This window comes from Topomyia yanbarensis, chromosome 2 (assembly GCF_030247195.1).
Source record: "Topomyia yanbarensis strain Yona2022 chromosome 2, ASM3024719v1, whole genome shotgun sequence".
NCBI classification, from domain to species: domain Eukaryota; kingdom Metazoa; phylum Arthropoda; class Insecta; order Diptera; family Culicidae; genus Topomyia; species Topomyia yanbarensis.
Window position 1 is genome coordinate 360183668 of NC_080671.1, and position 20643 is coordinate 360204310.

At 39.2% G+C, this 20643-nt stretch overlaps 1 protein-coding gene across 2 annotated transcripts in view; it reads left to right on the forward strand.

Annotated features, from left to right (window-relative positions):
• Nucleotides 1–876: 876 nt before the first annotated feature.
• Nucleotides 877–20643, forward strand: part of LOC131684364 (serine/threonine-protein kinase Pak-like) — an 89770-nt gene continuing 70003 nt past the window's right edge. Inside the window, exon 1 of one of the 2 annotated variants that reach the window (XM_058967182.1) lies at nt 877–1040. The gene's annotated coding sequence lies outside the window, so the exon portion shown is untranslated. The remainder of the gene's footprint in view (nt 1041–20643) is intronic. The other variant, XM_058967183.1, reaches the window with a different exon arrangement.

Sequence of the window (20643 nt, forward strand, 5' to 3'; positions counted from 1 at the left end):
AAGCAAAGAGCCTCCCTCAGTTGGAGCCCAACAACCGGTGACAGCCATTAAAACTCGGAGGGCCATGCTTCTTACCATGAATGAATATGAACCCCGCCGCTCTCTCTCTCACTCAGTCTCGATGATGCTTCTCCATACTACCTACCGGCGGCGACCACCCGCCCGATCAATGTATATTAATGCATCGACGTCGCGATGCTTATTGGACGCTTCAAGTCGCCCACTGCCACCACCACCACCACCACCAGAAAGCGAGGACGTCGCTTTCGACGCTCACTTTGAGGCTCGTAAAGGTTTTCGGTTTCGGAGAAGTTGACTGGCTGGCGCTGGAGATCGCGCCCGAGGAGGAGGGCAAAACATAAGCACCTTTGCTGGCGAGTCGTTAGTTTCGGTTACGGTGCGTTTTGGACTGGATGTGTCCGATTTTTTTTTGGTAGGTCCTCGGGAAAGTTGTGCGGTTCAATTAGTTGCAACAATCGTGAACTGATTCACAAGCGACGGGGCGATCGTGAGGTCGTTAAGTTTTCTGCGTGATATCGTAAAACCCATTACCCATTATAGTTATTACGAGGTGGCCAGCTGAGTGCGGCATGTGAGATCAGCTTCCAGCCAGGTGGCGATCGCGGATCACGCGGCGAAGAAATTGAAGAAGCCCTCAAGTGTGTCAATGTGATTGGAGCCGGTGCGATGAGGCGAGATAAAGTGCATGGTGCTGCAGCATGTGTTACGTGAATGCGTGTCGTTTAGGTATCGATTTTCTCTGAGAGCTGCCGCCAGGGAAGGGAAAAAACAACATCGCGCAACAGCATTACCGGCCAGTCACTGTGGCCCAACTGCACAGGCAGGGTTCGAGTACTTTTGAACGATGTAGGTGCGATCATGATTTATCGCGAAGCTTAAAGGTTGTTAGGCCGAAGTAATTGTTGACGGAGGTGTGTGCGTGTGTGTTAGTGTGTTATTTTTTATACTGGCCTTAGTGTGGATATAACAGCTGTGACAGATAGTATTCCTGGAATAACTTCTCAACGGATTGACTCCAGGTAACGATCTTTCGAGTGTTGTGCATCTTTTCACAGTCGTGAATTTTGATTTGTTTACAGGACAAATTAGATTCGGTAATTCTCTAAAGTTCCAATTAACTGTAATTTCGTTTAGTTCGAGAATTTCTCAGTAAATAAAATGTTGATCAAAACTAGAAGTGCTTATTTAACACCAAAGCTGACATAACAGATAATCTACGAATTCGTGTTTTCTGAAGTTTATGTGTGTGCCGAAGTTCCCAGCTTTCGCTGTGCTTGATTTGGTAAATAGCTCGTTATTGTGAAATCTACCAGTGGAGTGAGACAATCGTTTAATTTTAATTATTGTGTCGTCGAATTTAATCGTTTGCAATAGGTTTTTGCTGAATCTTACGACGTAGTATTAGCCAATGCTTCCAACGGGTCAGATAATCTTTCCTCGTTGTTGAATAAAAAGTGCATGCTCTTCTCGATCCACTTCAACAAATCAGCAATCAATTTTTTGCTAAAAAGTCTATTTCTTTCCCACGTTTCAACTTCGATCGCTAATGAGAATTTTCAAGCCTGAGGGCCGTATGAAAACTACTCGAGCTGATAGATCCAATAATGTTCCTTCGCCAGCACTATACCATTGACGAATAATGGGGTGTCTAGCCGAAAAGATCGACGACGGCCAACCTGCTAGTTTTTACAATATAGGTTGTCGAATTCATTTTCAACCTGTTTCTATCGTCACTCTAGTCAGTTGTTGAAATCATTGGCGTTGGTTATAATAGCATTTATTATTTTTTTCTAATTCATTGTTTCAAATGGTAGGGTAAAATTGGGAGCGATTGAATGTTCACATTTTAGTTTCGGTTAAGCACGAGTATTTCACAATATTTTCATAACGATTGTAGGATTAAATTGTATTGTAAGGGCGAATGAACAAATAGGTCTGCTGGAGTCCACTAGGAGGTTGATAACAGTCTATTATCTTTCTCCGGACAAAACCAGCCTAGAGGCCGTGTGGCATCCGGCGGGATGAAGTTTCTCAACCAAGAATTGATCCCCTGGGTTACTGCTCCCATGTCGTAAGAGGCGACTTAAAATAAGAGTCCTCAAGTCAAGATGTTTCTTCATGCCGAGGACTGAATGGCTGGCAGGACTAAAATATGCCAGTCGCGCACGGAGTGTCGTGTGTCTTACCCTTACTGTGTTAAGCGAGTGGACGCTTTTTTGTTTTCACAAATCGTGGGATTGAAATACTGGTCATGTCTATAGCTTTGGTTCAAGAACCTTATTTCCATAAAGGAAGCATCTATGCTGGAAAGCTACTTAGCCCCGTCTTCGTAGCTTTCAACAAAAATGGCATGACAAATCCACGTGAAATGCTTCGTGCATGTATACTTGGGAATAGTGCTTTTGACGCTTATATCAGACCTAAGACGCGATATTTGTGCTGCCACGGGGCATGGTTATAAATATATATATATATATATATATATATATATATATATATATATATATATATATATATATATATATATATATATATATATATATATATATATATATATATATATATATATATATATATATATATATATATATATATATATATATATATATATATATATATATATATATATATATATATATATATATATATATATATATATATATATACCCTGAGCAGGGAAAAATTTTAAAAAATTTAAGGGTTGTGTACAGGACACGACCACGGTGACATTAAAAATGTAGCTTTTTTCAAGAGCGTGCAAATGAATTTTATCTATCACACATATCGACTCACGTTCTTGTTCACTCGCCTGTTTTCATATGTTATAATTTGCTATATACCCTCCCCATCAAAACATAATTTATTGAAAGTCTTTTAACGGTAATCTATTAATTAATCAAGTATCTCACTAGGTGATTGGCATTATTTGGCTGATCCATCTAGTAAAAATAGGCTGGTCTGTCCAGAAAATATATTCAAAAGAAAAGTTCCATATTGAGAGTTGTGATGAGGAAGCCCACGCCCGCCAACGGAAATATACAGATTCTCCATGAAATATGAAATTCCATTTTCCATTTAAATTTTCAATAATGTACTAATAAACTTAAGTAAACAATCTTAAGTTTAAGTATTTCTTGATCGATTAGTGGTGGAAAAAATGAAATTATTTGATAAATTACATTGTTATGCAACGTTCGCACTACCAGTTAAAACGGGTTTTTATGCTATCTTGGTGACATTTTTCTTGTTGCTATTTATTAACACGTGTTATAACTCTGTAGTGTAAACATTGTATTATTAAACCAATTCTGCAGCGTTTTATGTTATATAGGTGTTTTATGTGGTAATAGGACTGACATAATTATATCTTCAGTACAGTAGTTTGTTTCATAATTTAAAACAGATTTATTTTTAAATTTAAATTAGTATATCCAACCGTTCTATTTGTTGTATACTTTAAAACGCAATTAGAACTGTGTTTTAAATACATAGGGTAGGACAGATATTCTGACTGGATAAACTGGGAAAACAATTTTAAGTCCAGTAACGCTTAAGACATGGCTTGAATTTGAATCGAAAAAGAACACCCGCCTAAACTGCTGCTGAGACGGTAAGTTCTGTTTTAAAATTTTCCGTTGTGTGCAGTACGAAACAAAAGTGTTTGAAATTAGAAAACAAAAAGTTCTGCTGGGAATGTGATTGTTTCCGATGCAATTACACTCAGGTTTTTTTACGCAGGGGATACAGGCCGTGTAAATGAAAACCGTGTAAATTTCAAAATTCGCGTAAAAAATACCGCGTAATAAAACCTGAGTGTACTCTCCTATATAAAATACTACGCTGCTGAACAGTGCAATAACTACAGAAGCACGTTGTCAGATGCCTTACTGATAAAAAACATATAACCGAAATATGAAACATATGAAAACCAATAGGCTCTTTACCCTACACAGCTACAAAGCGCCGTAAACATGGATTAACAAGTTACAACGCACACGAATGATTAAAAGTAAATATATTTTATTCAAACGCAACGCTCTTAAGCAGCACACACCGTATTGAATTAAATCCAAACCACCCCACCCACCCACTTTGCAAATCATTCTGTGACACCGTGCTGGTACCCGAAAAATCCGCACACGGCCACCGCTGCCGAAAATGCATAGCGTCTACCGCTTATTGTAGTGCCCAGACGCTGCAGCCATGATCTTACCCGTTCCACATAAGAACAAAAACTGATTCAAACGTGTAAGCGTCACCTCTATTTATAAACGTATATGGTTTAGTCACTTAGGTGCGAGTGTGTGCAAATGCCAACGTTGCCGAAAATCGATAACGCTTATTGCATCACCCGGAGACGATGTTGCTTGTATGGGATAAGAGCAACAACTGATTTAAACGGACATGCGTTGCTTCTATTTATGACTTTTCGTCTTTCATTGAGTCACTAAGCTGCCCTCTTTTGACGGCTGTGTCTGAGAAATCTGCCTCACGAATGGTAATTTTCCCGTTTTTCGTGAACTTTTTAATTTTACCAATTTCCAAAAGTCTACTTTTATTGGGGAGATATAAAATTATTACCAATATTTAAGTTACGTGTTTCTGAATCGGTTGGTGTATGAATGATTGAAATCCATCTAGTAATATCGGAGTTATAAGCGTGCAAACCTTACATAGTTTCGTTACATGGGAGATAGTTTAGATTTTAGAATGACACCTAGCCCCAGATAGTGGAGTAAGACATTTTTAATGTCAAAAGCAACTCAAAGAACGGGTTTGGGCAGTCTAGTCCCCGACGAGACTTCCACGGCGAGAGAAGTTCCCCCGAAACCGTTGCTCGCTGTTCACCACACCATTTCCGTTGTAAGGCGATTATATCAGCATAACCACTTTATTGACCGCGTTCAATGTATTTACACCGCTTGTCATTCTGTAGGCAACATTATCCGGGTTGATGTTCGGTCTTCCCATTTCGTCCCTTAACGTCGCTTCGAACCTCGGACATTCGAAAACCGGTATCTCCTAGACGTTCTCACACTCCGGGCACAATGATGACGTTGCGTGCTCGAGCCGATAAAGATACTTCCAGAGCCCAACAGGAGAGGTGTCAGTGCTTTCTATTGACCCACGTCAACAAATTTGAAATTAGCCGGTAGGTCTCCCTTCCTTTCTCCGTATTGTCCCATTGCTGCTACCACGTCGTAATCGAATCGATTCTCGCCGTCTTCCTTACGCTTCTGGTGTTCCTTTGATTGCTGCACTTCATATCCTACGCCGGGTGATGCAAATGGCGATCATCCAGGCGATAACCTATACAGCCTACGTCGATATTGTTCTGAACGCGCACGCGACTCGTACGGCCGTCAGCTGGAACGTCCTGTTCAGATTTTCGCGGTTCCGCTTGGTTTTCAGCACTGAACCCCACGCAGGAACCCCATGTCGCAGTATCCACGACTAAATACTAGATAGCAAACGTCTCGTGCTGCTTCTAGGGGCGCTGACGTCTGGCACGATCCTCGCTATTGCGTTCGTTGCCATCGCCGACTTTTGACGGGCGTAGTCGACGTGGTTATTGAAGCTCAACCGATCGTCGATTATCACTCTCAATTGCTTCAGTGCACGCTTCGATGCAGTCAGGTGCCCTCCGAAGGCGATATGCATCCTCTAAACCGCTTTGCAGTTGCTGACCAACACTATCTCCATCTTGTGTTGAGCTATCTGCAACTTGACCCAGTTCATCCAGCTCTCACTCGCATCTTTTGTCTCCGTCACCGACACCTTCGCTCCATCTAGTGTCTAACCCATCACCGTTAATGACACGTCGACCGCGAAACCAACGATTTCCTGGGCAGCCGCAGTGCAAGACCCCATCGCACATCCCGTTCCAACAAGTTACACCGAGAATGGAGCCCCGAGCACTCTACTCTGAAAGTAGCTCTTCAAGATCTGACATGGTTATACTGTTCAGCGCTACGGCGATGGCTTCCCAGCTTGCGCTGTTGAAAGGATTCTTCGCATCTATCGTAAGGGATGATCCATAAATGACGTAGCATTTTTTGAGTGATTTTTAACACCCCCCTCCCCCATCGTAGCATTTCGTCACAAAATTCCATATACCCCCCCTGATAATTACGTAGCTTGACGGTAACCTCCACCCCCCTCGTTGTCCCCGTAAAAGATTTAAAAAATCAAAAACGATGTTAGTTAGATGAAACGGGTAAGATTGTCGTGACATCAGGTCAACCCCTATTCCCCTTTAAAAAAGCTACGTAGCGTGACATGACCCCCTACCCCCCCTGTCGTCACACATCATCACAAAATACAAAACTCCCCCCTCCCCCATATAATGCTACGTCATTTATGGATGGTACCTAACTACAGTGCAGTATCGATCTCCTCTTAGCTTCTGTTTAGATGCCTTCTCAGTACTCACGAGCATTGTCCACCTCTTTGCGGAATCCTAACTACATCTTAGACAGTCCGCGCTCACCCTCCGTGCGTTTCGCCAGCCTGTTAAAGATAATTGTTTCCAGGAGTTTTCCAAGTATGTCCCTGGCATTGCAGCAACACCAGCTTCTACATTTCGGAGAAGCTGCCTTCAGCTAGACACTTCTGCAGCACCATCCTGAACATGACCGCATATGCCACGAGCGCAGTTTTCAGCGCCACGTTTGGTGTATTCTTTTCGAACCGATGGTTTTCTTTAATCGTAGTCGAAACGACGTTTCTTTGAGCTCGTCGTTAGTCACTTGCCACTCGTCTGTGTTTGCTCCTTCTGCTTATCCGCACGGTGTCGGTAACCAAGTAGTTGGGTCGTGCTTCGGGAAGAGACCCTCAACGATTATCTTTAGCTTACCCGGGCACATTTCAGCTGGCATCGACGGGTCCTCATCTTCGCCTTCACGATTCGGTACACGTCCCCCAGACGTGAACAGCACAGCTCCTTATGGCAAACTGGCTGCTAAGCTTGATCTCCCGCTGTAAAGTAACCCTAGCTTCCCGAAACGTCGCTTCACGCTCCCCTCTCACTCTTCGATCTTGGTCACTGAGCCCGCCTTCTGGCTCTGAGACATGCAGCGTGTAGCGTACCGAGCGACTCCTTTACCCAGTAAGCTGGACTGCCGGTCGTCGTTTTCCGTGCAGTAGCAGGGTTCCTTTAATCAATGCGGAATCACCTGAGATGGTCGCTATGGGAATGCTTCTCGCCCACTCTCCAGTCCATGTTCACCGTCAGTGAAAGACTACAGAATGTGGCGGAATTTCTTTCGGTACCGATGTCCGTTTCGTGAACCAATTAGCTCCCAGTTTAGTCACGATGCACAGTGGCGGGTCTTCAAACAAAAGTCGGACAAAACCTCAAATGTTACCTAATTTGGCTGAAAATCACAATTTAAGCTAATTTTGAGGTGCTGATCTCATTTTTGATGTCAAAAATCGTAAAATATTAAATGCATTTTTCCATACAGTGTCATTGAACCTTTCTTATAACTATGATCCCGTTTTCATGACAGATTTTCCGTTACTGTTCACCAATGTCAGCAATATCATAAAAAATGAAGAACACTACTTTAAATCCATTGTATAACGTGTTGGTTTACTGTAGATTGTCTAATTATTTTACACAAAACACCATGCGCCTCCATATAAGCAACAAAGCTTCAAAATCTCCTTAAATCTTTTTGCGCACCTAGGCGCAGAACGAGACCATTATATTCGAAAAGTGGAGGTTATTTACCATAGAATATATGCTATGTGACCGTTCCGAAATGATTCCGAAATTTGTACAGAATACATTAGTGAAAAAAGTATTTTTGATCTGACCACCTCAAACATATTTAAACTAAAAAGTCATAGTTCCAAGCAAATTTACCAAATGTATTTTATCACCAAGCAAATTCTTTCGTTCTTCTACACAATGAAACTAGTTTTGCTAAAATCGGACCAAAATCAAAAGAGCAACATGAATTTGAAGTGAACAGAGCAATGGTGGTTTCGGAAATGAAAATCATTAAAAAGTCCGGACTTTGCTACGTTTAAACTCATGTTAAAAATCGTGTTCTTATCCAATGATTATAAAATTTTGAATATACATCATTCAATACATGAGAAATTCAGGAAAAATATAAAGTATCAATATTTCAAAAATAAATTTTTGAGGTTTTGGCCAGCCTCCAGCCACTGTGCGATGCCAGGAACCATTCCGCTTCCTGCTTCACCATGACCTACTCGTTGTAAAAACGATTGTTTCATACTGTGGCAAAAATGGGTTTCCCCTCATAATCGGCGGTGATGCAAATGCCCTCCATGTAATTTAGGGCAGCTCAGATATCAATTTAAGAGGCACCGAATTGATGGCATACTTAAGTAGTACAAAACTGTACATATTTAATGTAGGAAGTTGCCCAACATTTGCATGAGCTGGCAGAGCACAGGTGTTAGATGTAACTCTCTGCTCCAACGGTATTACGCATGTGTTGGAAAACTGGTTAGTACCAAATGAGCTCGAACCGTCGTACATCTTCTTTGATCATTCAAACGTCGGCTTGCCCGCTTCGAGTTATACGTTCTTCTAGAGGAACACCTTGGCAGAATAGCGAACTTGGTCGACTCAAAAAATTATGCAGAAGAGCTTGGAATTGCAGACGCAGGGACGTGTCCAAGGCCTTTAAGTTAGCTCGCAAAGCATACAGAAATGTCTCAACGAGACTAGCAGATTAATTAAGTTACTTTCGAAATCGAAAGGCTTTCATGTCAGTTCGATTAGAACTGCTAATGGTGAACACTCGTCTGACGAAGATGTAGTACTCAACTGTCTTTTTGACACACATTTTCAAGGCTGTACAGAGTCACCACTGACGATTGCCCTACAGTACTTTTCAAGTAATTCTGATTCTGGGGCATTTTCTCGTAAAATTGTGACAACTGAATCGATGAAATGAGAGATTGAAAGGTTTGCTCTGTATAAGTCTCCGGAAAAGATGGAATTATTACAGTGTTACTAAAAAGAGGGTATGAACATTTCAAGCATATTTTAAAAAATGTTCTTACTTGTAGTCTTGCAACAGGATAAATTCCATTAGCGTGGCGGGAAATAACTGTAAAATTCATTCCCAAAGGGGGCCGCGTCACAGCTTTAGACCGATCGGTCTAAGTTTTTCTCAATATTAAAGGTGCTTTTGATAACGTGTCTTTCGAATCCATTTTGGAAGCAGCAGGAGGTCATAGAGTACCTTAATATATCATGAACTGGATACACGCAATGCTTAGCAACCGACATCTGTGCTTTTGGTTAAGACAAGTACAGAGTAGGAAACTGAGCGTCTGTGGAGGTCCAAGGTGGTGTGCTAATTACTACTTTCATGGAACCTTGTCGTCGATGGCTTGCAGAGAAAGCCTAATGAGGTTGGATTTCTGACATATGGCTGCGCTGATAACTATCATACAATGATCACCGATTTTTGCACATTTTTTTATTTGATGCGGCAAGCCTTGTGTAATTGAGCAATGGTGTCTTCATGTTGGACTATTAGTTAATCCAAATAAAACATCAATTGTGCTCTTCACGCAACGAAGTATTACAACCGGAACTCATCCGTTGCAGTTTTTTTACTATGAAATTATGCGTTTCGGTTGCATTTCGACTTCGTCTCATCAGAATCCGACACTAACTTGTTTCCGGAATAGATTTAGAATATTCTCGTAGCTAATTTAATGTTATCGTCGTTAATATTAGTTTCCTTGGTCTTGGTCTGCCTTATAAAATAAGTGGTATAATAGAAAATAAGTCGGAATATGTGTGCTGTTTGCAGGTAAACGATAAATTATTGTCCGAAAGTCGAACTGGAAAAGAAAGTCAATCTAATCACCAAAAGGGCGCAAAACTGAGATTCGACAAAAGGCGGCAGGAGACCACACCTGTCAGGCCCATTTAGATTTATTCAAATTTCCCCAAGGAGATCGTTTGTGTTGCACTCTTATCGAGCCAAAAGAGCACGCTGGGCAGGATAATAGATGATATGGACTCTCCCGGTAATAGGCACATTCTTGTAGAACAATACGTAAATAGGCAAAGCGGTCCCACTAAAGGTCACTCGATACAAGTTTGTAGGAACATACTACGTATTTTGCACCATAATGTGCAGTTGTCAATTCAGAATTTTCGCTGACTGGAGTAAAAGGTCCTTGAAATAGTCGATCGCGTGCTTTAATAGATCCAATAGATGAAAAACTCTAATCGATAACCACACCGTCGATCTCAACTTTTTGAGTGGGCATGCAGGCACGGTAGTCCTTCATAAAATACTTGTCGCTAGAAATGCCAATTGCTTCCATTAGACGGGTAATCACAAATCTGAGAATATCTAGGTGTACTTCCGAAATATTTGCTATTTAGCGGAAGATCTTTGATCTGAAAGCACATCAGATATTATTCGATGGAGTTCAATAGGTATGATTTAAAATGTGAAGCCGGAGTTTTCAATGATGAATTGCGTTTGCCATCCCAATAAATCGATCTTTACTTACTGTCTCCCGGAAAAATACTCCGTCCGTCGCTTTCAATAACTGCAATGATGATATTACAGACATATCTTCAGTAAGCTTATACTGAAAATATCACAAAACTTTAGCTTGTGAACGATTTTCTGAAAATTAGCTTCTGCATTTTTTTAAATCATTGTTATTTTCTACTTTGAAATTGAATAAAAATTTATTGAAATTTCTCCGACCGATCTGTTAATTCTGCTCAATTTTGTATCGGTGTGTTTCATTCCCTGTTCACATTGTGCAGGGAAATAATGAACCTAGGAGTCTGCAAGGGGCGTCATTTTAAACCGTTTTTAACCGAAACTGCCTTGTCATGTCAGCAAAACTTCTTATGTACTTATCTATAACAGAAGAAACAGCAACTTAACAAACTTAACGATACTTTTACTGGCCTATCTAATTCACGAATGAAGTTTGTTCTATCGAAGCGAAAGTCCTGCTTATCTAGTCAGTAAAATGCTGTACAATTTGTGAATTATTTCTTTGTGTGTGTGAAATTGTTCAATTTTTGCTGCTAGTATTGACAGATGCCGCAACTTCGGTGTTGCATCAGATCTCGTTCAGAATAAAAGCCAAATTGCCCCATTGCTACCCGAAGCAACATAAGTGTATCTATTATTTTGTCGCTTTGTCTACCCTGTAGTAGAAAAATATCGTTGCTTCCACTTACCTATTAAGGTACGATGAGTGTTGATGTTGAGCAAATAGCAGCCCCGCTGTCTTATTCGGGAAGTGGGGCAATTGTTAAAAGTGAATATGAAGCTTAATGTGGCATCCTGTAATTTAATCACTTCAAACATAATGTACTGATTATGTTCAAGAACATTACTCAAGCTTCAAGTAAAATAACATGCAGCACGCTGTTGAATACGATAATGATAAAATCAGCATTCCCGTTATAATGGACGATGATTTAATCTAGGTACGACTGCACGATCTGGCACCAATTACTTTTAGTCTCGTAAATAATTAGCTCATGTCAAATTACGGTGAGGTGGTCTGTATTGGTGAAACTTCTTCTCAGGTGCTCCCAACGGAGTTCGTGTGTTGAGAATGCGTCCTACACAACCTACCCCTTCCTATCTGACGATTCTCATCAATCCAATACAGTTCAATATACTCACAAAACACTGGTTACAAATCCTGGCCACAATTCTGTAGTCAGACGCTACAACACAGGAAACCCCTACGCAGCGATTAAAGAAAAGTCATCTACTGTAACAGTCTCAAGCACACAATATACTTATGAAAACTTCAAACGGTTGCTAAAATATTCATTGCGGATCAGAAAATAACAAGCAATCTCTCAACAATGTCAGCACAACCAACACAGCAGCCAATTCCAACGAAGACTACAAGTTCGTAAGAACAATAAACTAACAGGGGCATCCGATCATGCACAACAAGAAAGTGATGGGCATTTAGCGATGTCATAAAATTTTAAAATTTTAGGCGAGTCATAAAATTTAAAAATTAAGCGACATCGTAGCGATGAAGAAATGGACGTTGAGGCAAGAAAAAGCAAACCGATTTACCCCCAAGTTTTAGTGGATGATGCAGCTAACATTGTAAAAACATACAAGACTCACGGCTCAGCACGGCTGAAATCGTTATCTGATTCATAAGCTTAATCAGGATAAGGGAGCCAGTTCTATATATATATATACATAATAATACATTGGTCTAAAGTCTAACAGAAAAAGAAAGCCAAAGTTAAAATCAAAGAGGCGCAAAACTGAGCCTCCGCCAAGGGCGCTAAAAGACTAGGATTCTCTGCTCTGCTGATCATAGAACTAACACGTATTAATTTACCTTTGATATGCGCAAGTAATGATCTTTTAACGGTACCGCAATGTTTTATATGCTAGTTTCAGGTAGGAAGGAATGGGTCCAGCCGCATAGTCACGACGAAAACACTTGTAGGAATAACTAGTAAGAAGTTTCTTTAAGTATCCTTCGTAACGGATTACACTTCCCCGTACTACAGCAGTAAATTTGCGTGCGTGATTCCAGATCGTGAAGCATACCTCGAAATGATCATTATCCGTATAAACCGATATCTTGTTTTTTACGTTGTTATACACAACCACGTGTTTTGCTTTATATCTAAATTGAAATCTTTTGACTGGATCAATTTGATGAACGTTATCGTTACTGTATGCCTGACATGATGGACCTGGATAAAGGCGACTTCCCTAAACCTAAGCTTCATATTAATCTGATACGAGTGTTTCACGTTACGAAAAGATCGGAAATCAATCGGCACCATATTTGACCAAAGACCCACTCATCTCAATTGTTTACCACAGCGAGACAAAAAGAACAATTTCTTCAAACCTTGCTTTCAAAAAATAACTATTGGGTCAGATGTGAGTCTGAAAATTCAAAGATTTATTTGCATTTTTCTAAGCACAATTGCAAACTTCTAGTCAGGGCACTAGCTGGACATTGTAAACTCAATTGTCGCATGGCTACTATTCAGCACTCTGAGTATTATTTGTGTGATCAATGTGAATCCGATTATGGAACTTCATATTATTTGATATGGAACCACCCTGCAGTAATGCTATTGCCTGTCCAGATTTTTGGATCTCCATAAACAAACGATAGGTTCGAGCTAAACTCAAGGATATGATATCGTCGCTGTTGTGCTATCTTATGACAAGCGCCATTTAGCACATTTCGAGAAAAACGATTTTTAAAGTTTGAGATTGAATATCTTAAATATTATACATGTTATAAGCAATTCAAAGAAGACAATTGATGCTTCTATCTATGCTGTATTAATATCTCATATATTGGGAAGATCGGTTGACTATGTTGCGAGTTTTTACTATAAATGTAAACAAAAGTCGCGTTTATACGTGTCATAGGTGTGTATTGATGACAAAATTTGTATGGCGTGTCATAATCGTACATGGAAAATTTTCCATAGAAAAAACATCAATTATTAACTTTTATTCATATCTTTGGCTTCATTTGTCTCTAGAAACAATCTGTGAGATGCATTTTGAAGGAAAAGAGTCAGCGAATCTAGAAAAAATAGTTATATTTGGTTACAGTGCTGCCAAATATACTATATTTCCAGTTTAAAACTTAAACTGCATTTTTCTCACAATTCGTGAATTTTTGTTTTGAAAAAGATTATGCCATTTTGTTTCCCAGATAGTTTTACACATAAAACATGTTATACATCAAGATAACTTGAGCCAATTCCCAGACACAGTCATTTGAAGCAAAATAGTAAAAATTTCTCAGCATGTCTCTCGCTATATTTCTATAACCAAGCGAAATGACAAAATTCTGAAAACGCCATTTTGTAGAGAATATTTAGTTTAGTAATGTTGCATATCTAACTCAGTTTACCCCAAAATGGCGTTTGTCATAAGATAGCACAACAGCGACGATATTGGTTCCTAATGTTTACTGTTTTGTGTTGTAATGGTATTGTGTATGGGACCATCCATAAATGACGTAGCATTATATGGGGGAGGGGGGAGTTTTGTATTTTGTGATGATGTGTGACGACAGGGACCCCCTTGTCATGCTACGTAGCTTTTTTAAAGGGGAATAACTATCATCGTTTTTTATTTTTTTTAAATTTTGCGGGGACAAGGGGGGGTAGAGTTACCGTCACGCTACGTAATTACCAGAGGGGGTATTTAGAAGTTTGTGACGAAAGGCTACGATGGGGGAGGGGGGTGTTAAAAATCGCTCGAAAAATGCTACGTCAAATCTTCGAATAATAAGGAGAACGACACAATCGAATCAATATGTTCTGGTTTTTAACTGCTGAAGTATTTCAATAACTTGGTGTTGCTGGCGGTAGCACCACTCCATGGTATTTATCTGTTATTCCGACCAAAACAGATTCAGAAAGAGTGCAGCCTTTTTTCCAAACACTCGTAAATTTTCCAGTTCTCGGTCCCTGTTGCAATGAAAATTTCATTTTTCAAACCACAGGTACAGATAGCCTGCCAAACCAGATATTTCTTAGTAAACTTCGAAAGTTTCATATAGTTGAAAACATCTGCAACCTTTCAACTTCCGGTTATCGTAGAACACGCCTGTTCAATCATCTGTTTGGAGTCTGTCTTAACGTAGGTATCGTCGTCAGTTACCACGCAGTCAACATTCGTCTGTGTCGTCGTGTGCAGCTTCCGGAATTGTGTTCAGCCATCTTGGTTTATTTTTCGTCGTGATTTGGAGTAACGGTAGTGGTTAAAAGTCGACAGACCGGCTCGTTTTTAGCTCGATGTACGTTTGTAAATCTCTTTCATCACTGAGGATTTCGGCTTCCGATTTCCCCTCCGATCCAGGCTTTGTGATTATCAACAAACGTTTCCCGAACAATTTTATTATGTTTGTAACAGCTGATATGGCCACTTCGGACAACTTCGCCAAGTTGACTGGCGAGTTAATCAGATTTTAGCGAGACGCGATTTTGAAGAGTAAATGACAAATACACAATAAAAGGAATCATTTTACACTCACACACTTTTTGCTTTATATGTTCGGTTTAGAAAAAAGTATCCAGTTTAAAGTGACCAAATTTTAGACATAATTCTGTTCAGGTGCCATTTTCCTGAGTGATAAATAACTTACGTACTTATATTCATAAATCAACATACATTTCGTAACCGACCAGATCACTTTCGTTGCTCGATATAATTTCGTAACCAACTGAAGGACACTCTTGAAACCTGCATTGCACAACACTGGCTAGATGGTTCAGATATCGTACATAGTACTTTACGTACATTGGCCGTAAGCTATAGGTACAACTTTTCCAATCAAAACATGACATTCTACATAAACGTCCGTCGTGCCCCGACTCTTACGGACTGTAGCACCACAGTAAGTATGCAAAAACATAAACATGTTCCTCACGGGCCGGTTTCCACTCTGCGATTAGCACCAGTTCAAATATTTGAACCTGATCGGCACTCCGGGACATCGTGTGGAAAATTCAAGATTCCAGTCGTAGATATTTTCTTACACGGGGTTTATGGTGCAAGTGTTTTTTGTGCATATCGTCGCATACGGACTGAAAATCTGGCTTCTTTCTCCCTCTCTCACACAAAATGTTTTCGACTGAGCGTCACTCTTTTGTTATGAGAGCTCGAATGGGTGCTTTTGCATAATTTGTTGTGTTCTTATTTTTATGCTATAAACCCTACCCTTCGCCTATCTCAGTGGGTCCGCTGTAGAGAATCCCTAGGACCCCAACTCATTTATTACACGCTACATTTACCGCAATGAAACTATTAGGCCAAATCTACACGATCACTCAAAACCATGCCAAAAGCAGAACCGAGAAAAGTGTGCGTGTGTGAATTGACGTCTGATCTATCAAGCCGATCAGCCACGCAACTCAACCGCTGTAGCCTTCCAATATGCGCGATATGAATCAAGATATTCATCGCCGTCACTAGCTTCCACAGGCCACAGCTCTGTGGCATAGCACACATCCCGGTCCGGCAGACATTCTTGCCAATCGTCGCGTCTATCGGAGTAAAAGACGGAAAACGATCTACTTTATTTATTACGAAATGAGAAGTGCGATCAAGATTAGTTTTTTTTCTAACCTCAATTTCAGAGACCGTAGGGCCTTGATTGCCAATGGTTTGCTCCAGTTTACCAAGGTTCACGAGGAAAGTGCGAAAATACAATATTTGAAATGTACGCAGTACACTGTTTAAAAAAATCTATGATGGAACGCTGACAAGTATACCTAAGCATAATTGAAACAAATGAGCTCGCAAAATATATTTTATATTTATATATTTATGATTCTTGACTTTCAATCCTGAATACCGCATATATAATCTCCCTACTTTGGAAAATATGCAATAAATTGGTATATGCAACGTGTAAAAGATTTCTATTGCCCTTCTTTTATTCAGCATTTACGTCATACTGTTGAATGCCCAAAACAACACCACATATACGGGTAGCGATTGACAAACCCGACGAAACAAAATATTACCAAAAAAAAATCTTTAATTGCCTCTTCACCGCGGTACTTTCCAAAGGGGCGAAATACACCAAAACGGTAAGCAACTCTGCGAACGAACGATGAAAAATGGACCTACGGCCAGATTTCATCAGGATGGTGCTCTGTTGAGTGTTATGCTTCACCCGATCACTCGCTGTTGAAAGGCACAACGGCTCACTCTTCGTCCGTTCGGACCAAGCTGCTGCTACCGCCGCTCTAGATCGCGATCGGAACTGGACAATAAATTTACAACCGCGAAATACGTGTGGCAACCGGCATCTGAAGCTCAACCAGAGCATAGCAAATGGGTCAAGGTTGTCGAGGCGAAGCCTGTCAATCTTCCCGCCACGATAGATTGTGGTTTCAGACAAGTTGCCAAAGTGCATAGTTTGGGTAATAACGGGGTCCTAAGCCGTCGCAGTGGGGCCTTGCGCATTGTGTGGTTTTGTCGAATGGTCTGTAACCCCAAGCAGCGCAAAACCAACAGGCGGTGCAACCGCAATCAATTCATAGTACAGCAACGTCCATGATTCATCGCGGATTAACTATGAGCCATTGCAACAGATTCCCATGGTTTCACCTTGCGAGTTCACTTTGACGCACCAATCCTTCAGAAGCTCTTAAAGCTTACTTTCTCATAAAACCATTAATTATACAACTGTCAATCAATTGAATTTGCGCAGCTGCACATAATTACTAGGTACCGCATCGTAACCAACATCAACATACAGCATGTATTGGACACTCGCAGTTTTTTTACTATTTGAACATGTTTTCTGCCACATACCGTTTCATATGGTTTACTAAATTTTTACACCAAGTCTATAATACGGTTATGAGTTTTACTAAAACATTACGTTTACTCTTTAAACCCACTAAGTATTTCATGTTTTTTCATAGTTTGACAAAATAAAAGTCAATACTGCCAGCAGACATCATACGGGCTCGTTTATTTATGTTTTTGGGAGAATATTACACCTTCATCAATCACGCTATCGGACGTCATCCCGGTTCAAAATGTTAATAACTATTGCTTTATTACGACCTTTTAAACACAGTTCAGGTTGGATGGTAAATTAACCCGTAAGAGGCTGTGCTGTAAGCGTTGACGTTTTTGTTACTCCGCAAAAACCTTTCAAATAGAAGGTACCTGCCTTTTCAAGCCATTTCGTTGCTTGCTGTAACAGCATAAGTTACTTTTAAAAACGGTGCTACCTGCAGGTGGTATCGAGTGATTAAAAGTTATGTCGGAGCATTTTTCGCAACCTTTCAATGAAGAAGACCCCTGTTCTCTGAATTTATAACTAGGTTATTTCAGCTATGAGACAATTATAGGGAAAAAGTAATTAAACGGACATGCGGTAAACATACTAGAGTGTGTGATATCGTTGAATGTTGCTCTGTCTCAGAGTTGCCAACTGTTTTAGTTTTCGAAAAAAAATGGGTTGGTAATATCAGAGACATAACCGATGAGAAGTAGAATACACTTCAGCCTAGTAATTCTCAAGTAGAATACTTTTTAGCCTGCTAATTCGAATAGTTATTATCGTCTGAAAGTTGTTATTAAAATCAGTTATTCCGGTGTTTAACACTCTGAACACCAACGGGGTAAAAAGTTACGCGGACTACCAAGAGGTCGGATTAAAAAATAGAAGAATAGAGTTGTTTACCGTAAGTTAAAGCAAAAAAAATAAAACAAAGTCAGCGAAAAAATAGGATCACTGTTTTGACTTCGCGATGTTTTTGATAACACATACTACATGGGATAGTGGCAGGACTCAGAGAATCGCTCAAATCATCATAGGACAATATCAGTGCTACAAATCTCAAAGGCTAAACCAAATCAATGGAAATGCGGAAAAATTGCCCATAAAATAGACATACAAACGAATTATTGCTAATGATCTGTTAATAACATATATGTTGTGCTGGGCCAAAAAATCAAAAAAAAAAATTTGAATCAATTTGAACTTCATACTCTCAATAGCGTTTACTCAAATTTCCAACGCGACTGAGAACTAAGAATTAAAATTGCAGCTCTGGATATCACGCTTCCTCTGAAATGCATGCAAGCATAGTTCAAACTTTACTTCGATATCGTCTTTTTCTAAAAGTGACTTCCCAGTAGTATCTTTTATTGGAATCATTATCGCTAATCCAAATGCCGAAGAACAAATAAAAAACTCTCGAACCCCGTTAGGGAAAATGATTATCATTACTGGGATTTCCTTTTTCACGAAACTTTTCGATAACCTTCCGTCACTTGCGTTAGTGCACTGGGTACACGCTGCTCTGAAAATCTATTAAAAAATTCAAATGCTTTTTAATTTTTACAACCTTATTAGGAAAAGTTATCTAATAAGCTTTTGTAATATTGTGTAGGAAAAAAGCTGAAAAATTCTGTATTTTCTCAATCTGCAACATATAAACCCTTAAGTATAACAATTAATTTAGGATACCTTTTTAACATAAACTATCGCACGAATGGGAATAGGTTCGCCGAATTTTGGAAGAAGTCGATAAAACAACCCCTTGAAAACTACTTAAAAATTGGTGTAGTTCGATGCAATTGAAAAAAAATATGTGGGACACAGTGAATAATAAATACAGTAAAGACCCGTTTTTATCAGCCCCATGGTTTATTTTAGGATAACAAAATGGAAACATTAACTAAATCGGGACAGTTGTTTTTCTTTCTTTATAATAAACTGAAGCTGTTAAAATATTCTTCCCTTCCCATAATAACTTTTTTTATTATTTAATATACATTTCTCTTTAAGGAGTCCTTCAGCGTAAAATCAAAAAAAAAATTACATAATTGCGTCTTTAAAATAAGAAAAATATGATCTAGAAAGGATTTACTCGAAATTTGCTTTGTTTGTCGGTTAGAGCCCCTCAAACATATTTTCATATGAGTCTGACAAAATCGGGGCAGACTAAATCGGGTCTTCAATGTATTTTAATAGATAGGCAGTATTTGAAGAAGTTTCTTGTGGAGGAGTGTAGAACGACTTTGTCCCTACTGGAGTAAGCGGTGTAGACAGAAATTCGGTTTGGTGGGGGTTTGGTGAAAATCTAACTTACTGTCCAAATCGTATAATAACAAAACCCCATCTTTGAAGTTTTAAAATTATGGAGAATCAGTTTTTCAAAAAATTGTAACAGAGTTCCTGTCTTTAGCGAGTTTGATGAGACTTTCATTTAAAACAACTTTATTGAGCGCATTAATACTACGTATATGGAGTATATCGAGTTATAAAATTATATTTACGAAGTGTTACTTAATCTAGTTTTTTTCTAAAATAACTTCTATTGTGAGCTTCACAAACTCAAGCTTTGGATAAAATGTAAATTTTATTGTTTATAAACAATAGACAACATAACATAAACAGTCGGTTGTCACGGCAAAGATAGACACGTCTACCTTTATCAGGACACATGTTAGTGAACTCGGTTGATTCGTAGTTATACTGCCTAAGCTCGACCCTTATTAACAGAAGACAAAGATTAAGCCCGTACGATATTAAGCCTGTTCTAATGACCCTGCCACTTCTAGTTTTCCGATCTGTTTACTTCACATCCTTGCTCTCACTTGAGTACTATGGCTCGAATTTTCATAACTTTCCCTACCCAGTGATCTCTAGCTAATTGAATGTCGTTAAAATGTAAAAAAGAAAATGTGACTAACATGGTCGAAATAAAAAGAAAGAAATGAACAGTAAAATCATAATAATTTATTTTAAAATTAAAAACAAATAGCCTAAAATATGTTAATACCCTGAACACATGGAGCCTTCATGTCTTCAACAAAGTGGTTTGTAGTAGCACTCCTCAAAATTTTGCTAAAGACATTAAGTCTGGAACTAAATTTGTTTGAAGAGTAAATTCTCCATAAATACCTCTTGGAGGATATAACGCCAAAATTATTTTATCAGTTGATGTGCTGTTTAACGTTTGTAAAATTCATCGAAGGCATTTCATTCATTTAATTCATTTAACTCATTTAATTAATTTAATTCATTTTATTCATTTAATTAATTTAATTCATATAATTCATTTATTTCATTTAATTCATTTAA